The following is a 4378-nucleotide window of genomic DNA, read 5'->3' on the forward strand; positions in this document are numbered from 1 at the left end:
TTTGGAGGCTGTTTTAATATATCCTATCTTATTATATATTTCTTAGCTTTTCTACATTCTGAGAAGTTGAGAGAATGAAGTCTAATATTAGTTTTTGGTTAACTACGATGTTTGATTTCATTTTTTGCAATCGGCTTGGGTAAAGTTTAACCACTTAACCCCCATTTGTTTTCGCCGCTACTGAATTCTATAAACTGTCAGCTTTCACACAATTTAAAATGTATATGTGTATTTAAAAATGCCATGAAAATGTTGTGGAATTTCACACTTATTTCACAGAAAGAAATTTTATATGCAATTTGACAGCTTTTTCAAGTGAAACAGGAACAAAATACTATGCTTAAGAACATTCAAGGTTAGTATTCTGTTCACAGTCGTGAAATTTTTCCAGCAACACATATTGTTTTCACAAGAAATTTTGACATATCAAAAAGTAAAGTATAAACAAAATCAAAAAAATAAGTTTCCAACCAAACTGATTTGTGTAGATCAGGGGCGTCTCTTGTAGACGATTTCGGATTTATTATATTTCTTAGGTTTTCAACATTATGTAAAGTTTAAAGAATGAAGTCAAATATGTTGGTTTGGTAAATTACGCTGTTTGATTTTACTGTTAAAAAATGCAATTCAACAATTCTTCTTAGATCTGCATATAATATGTTAGTGTATGGCCGAGCTTCCCTCCGATTCGTGGCGTACGCCTTGATGTTGTCACACAATAGAGGAGTGACCGACAGTTTTACGCTGACTCCGAACGGCGATTGAAATTTTTTGAGAAGCTGTTTTTCATGGAATAAATACACTCGGAGGTTTTGCTACTGCCTGCCGAGGGGCGACCGCTATAAGAAAAACAACTTTTTTGTTTATTTTATTTTTTGATGTTGTTCGGAAGCTGGTCTTGAGCACAGGCCTGCGGAATGGTACCGCGCCCTGCTAACCATAGCGGTCGCTAATTGTTAGTTTTTGAAAATTTTTAAATCTTCTTTGATCATTTGCAAACATATTTGTTGCGTATACCGTTATGTACAAACCAAGGATGCATCGTAACCTTAATTTTAGCGTTTACCAAAAAAGGCAATCGTTTCTGTTGAAACGATTCAGTTTTTTATCGTTTGGGTAATTATCAAAATAATTCTATTTTGGTTTTTAACAGAAAAGAAATTCAATCGTTAATGCTGAAGCGGTAGCATGCATTTAGGTGCTAGGTGTTAACAGTGAGCTGGCAATGGCATACAACAACAACTTTTCGTTAATTTATTTTGTTTCGATGTTAACGGTTGATGATTTATTTCATTTCAACGTTAACGACAGTGATGCCACTCACAAATTTTTTTCCGTACCAAAAAACATACCAAAACGCTTTTGAGAGTGGCAAAAAGATTATTTTGCAGTAATGAAGGACAAATGGTTGTTATTTATTTATTATTTTTCAATACAGAAACAAAAAGTTTTAAACATAAATTAGCACAAATAAATTCACTTCTCTATATTAATTTTTAACAAAATGATTTAAAGAATTAAAGCTTAAAATCAAACTAAAAGGAACTACACTCACGGAAAAAATATTGGCACAGAAAACTTTTTACAATGTACGCAAACTTTTTATTATAATTGTTCCGCTATTTTTTAATAAAAATTTAATTCATACTACAGCAAAAAACATAAAAATATAATTTCTCTGATCAAAACTCAGGAGAATTCAATATATTTTCATGCGAATTTTAATCTTTTTAAGCAGATTATATTTTTTCATGTTTTTTTTTGTTTTAGGATTAATTATATTTTCATGAAAAATTACCAGAAAAAAATTAAAATAAAAAAGTTTGGACACATTGTAGAAAGTTCTTAGTGCTAATAGTTTTTTCCGTGAGTGTCAAAGACTGCATTTTGGTTTCACTTTATGGGCTTATAGTCTCTTGCAGGAGACCATACATAATGCATTTCATTTTTAACTAATTCTTTACATACCATAATATTATGGATAGTCTTAACTTCTAACTTATTTCTAAGACTTGTTTTAATAAGATTAAGGGACGAAAACTTTCTTTCTGCAGCTGCAGAGCTATGCGGCAAAGTTAATAAATTAAAAATAAAGTTGGTCAGTTCCGGGAACATTAGCTCGCCCAATCCATTTTTAAAGCTTCCTACCTTTTGCCAAAAAGAATTAATATCCAAATCGCTTTTCAAATTATGGTCGCTTAACTTAAGCAAAGTCCATTGGCTAATGACTTTATCATTATCATCACTTAAATTTTGAAATTTTAAAATGAGATCAAATATACAGTTATCCCTATCAGACAAAACTTCAAAAGGTGTTATAATTTTTAACAATTCAAGATCTTTTCTATTAAAATCAAACCGCATTTTGACTTGGTCTAATAGCTCAATATAAAATTTTAAAATACTGTCTTTTATTTTATTTATTTGCCCAAGTGTTAGATTAGTTTTCGATAAAAATATTTCGGCTTTTGATCCTATGAAAATATTGTCTTTTTGCATATGATTAGAAACATTTTTGTAATCAATATTGACTTCAGGTGGTGTGCCTTTTTTAATAAAATTGCTTAAAATCAACAAGAAATTAGATTTTATATTACAATATAGATACGGCAAACGGCTTTGTTCTGATTGGAAGTCTTTGTTTAAGTTATTTATTAATGGCAGCACATATGATAAAAATAAAAAATTAACTTTGGTTTCATTGTCCATTTTTTCAGCCAACTGATCAGATCGGAGCGCATTGACCTCTAGTTTTGAACTAATAAAAAATAGCTTTAAACTATCCCATTGTTCAAGGATGCGCAAAATAACTCCTTCTAATGAGAGCCACCTTGTATGGGATATACCTAAAATTTTGTGTTTTTTTACCGCACAATAGTTCTGAAATTCTATAAAATCGTATACTCGTTTAGGGCTGTGCGAGAAAAACCCGTAAATGTTTCGACAAATATTCGAAATATTGTACAGAGGTGGAGTGAGTGGCATGTACATTTTAAGTAAAAAATATCTGTTTCCGCTTCAAATAGAGTTCTTACGCTTTTTAAATGTCCCGCCATTACGCTTGCTCCGTCCGTAGCCAAGCCAATAACATTTTCAATTGGAATCTCATATGCACGGAAAAAATCTTTAATAGCTGCAAACACTGAATTTGCGTCACATTTTGGCAATTCTATTAAAGCAAGGAAGCGATCGCGAACAATTAGATTGGCGACATATCTAACTACTAATACTAAGCACTTTTTTGCGGAAACATCTGTTGTTTCGTCAATAATTAGTGAAAACTTACACGACTTAAGTTCCGAGATTAATTCTTTCATTGTATTAAAACAAATTGTTTCCGTTAATTGCGTAGCTTTAGTTCTTGCAATTTTCAAATGTTTTGCCACTTCTGAGTCAGGACAACATTCAGCCAGCAGCTCAGGCAAGTTGTTCATCAATGTGAAAGGTAAATTTTGCGTTATCAGGAACATTACCAATATGAGCTCAGCGTTTTGTACCATTTTATGTATTTACATCTAAAAAGGAGTCAATTGAAATTTGCTTTCTTTTTCCTTCCATATTTTGAACGTGGGCAGTAACAGTTTCATGCCTTTTCAAATGAGCCAAGTGATTCACTACGCCTTTATTACATGCCTCACAAAATGCTGAACCATCTTTGTTAGACAGCCATGCGAAAGTGGTGAGCCACTCAGCTCTAAACTTTCTTTTGATTTCAGCACTGAAAAATATTACATATACATATGAATGTATGTATGTATGTACATATTTAACACAAATACACAAACACTTACGTCTCTGACATGCCTCCTTAATTTGAGGCTTCTTGATGTGTGTTATTGTAATTTTCCCTTTTCTTTTTAATCACGAATCTGCAAACAAACCACAAATTTAATAAATTTATTCCACTTCAAATTAATTTTGCCTTCTTACTTGTCCATCATCTATTTCCATTAAAACTCGTCTGTCTTTATTCATATATTTATTGCGTAGTTTACAAGAATTGTAAAGATGCACTCTGTTAGTCGATGTTTTCAAGGATGCGTACTATTAGTCGACTTTCGCGTACTGACGATTTAATTATATTGACGCTCTCGTTTAAATTATTGGACTTTTAATTAACGAATGAAAATAATATATAGAAAATATGTGGAAATAAAAAACAAAATATTGTTTTCCCGAACTTTAAGGAAAAAGTACCAAAATCGAAAACAACGTACCAACGTACCAAATCATTTTCAAAGTACCAGTTTTGGTACGAAAGTACCAAAATTGGCATCGCTGGTTAACGATTGAGTTTTGTTTAGTTAATTCAGCTCTGAAACGAAACGAAATTATTTTGATAAGTTATTTTTGCGCATCAACAAAACGAAATCGATTC

General features: G+C 31.6%; 1 long non-coding RNA gene across 1 annotated transcript; it reads right to left on the reverse strand.

Annotated features, from left to right (window-relative positions):
- Window positions 1–3622: 3622 nt before the first annotated feature.
- Window positions 3623–4107, reverse strand: LOC108360061 (uncharacterized). Its single transcript, XR_001847046.1, has 3 exons — window positions 3931–4107; window positions 3792–3869; window positions 3623–3718 (listed from the first exon to the last, which is right to left on the reverse strand). It is a non-coding gene; the product is annotated as an uncharacterized LOC108360061 (long non-coding RNA).
- Between the last annotated feature and the right edge of the window lie 271 nt (window positions 4108–4378).

This window comes from Rhagoletis zephyria, unplaced genomic scaffold (assembly GCF_001687245.7).
Source record: "Rhagoletis zephyria isolate East Lansing unplaced genomic scaffold, Rhagoletis_zephyria_1.1 Rzeph_scaffold_00512, whole genome shotgun sequence".
Taxonomy (NCBI): domain Eukaryota; kingdom Metazoa; phylum Arthropoda; class Insecta; order Diptera; family Tephritidae; genus Rhagoletis; species Rhagoletis zephyria.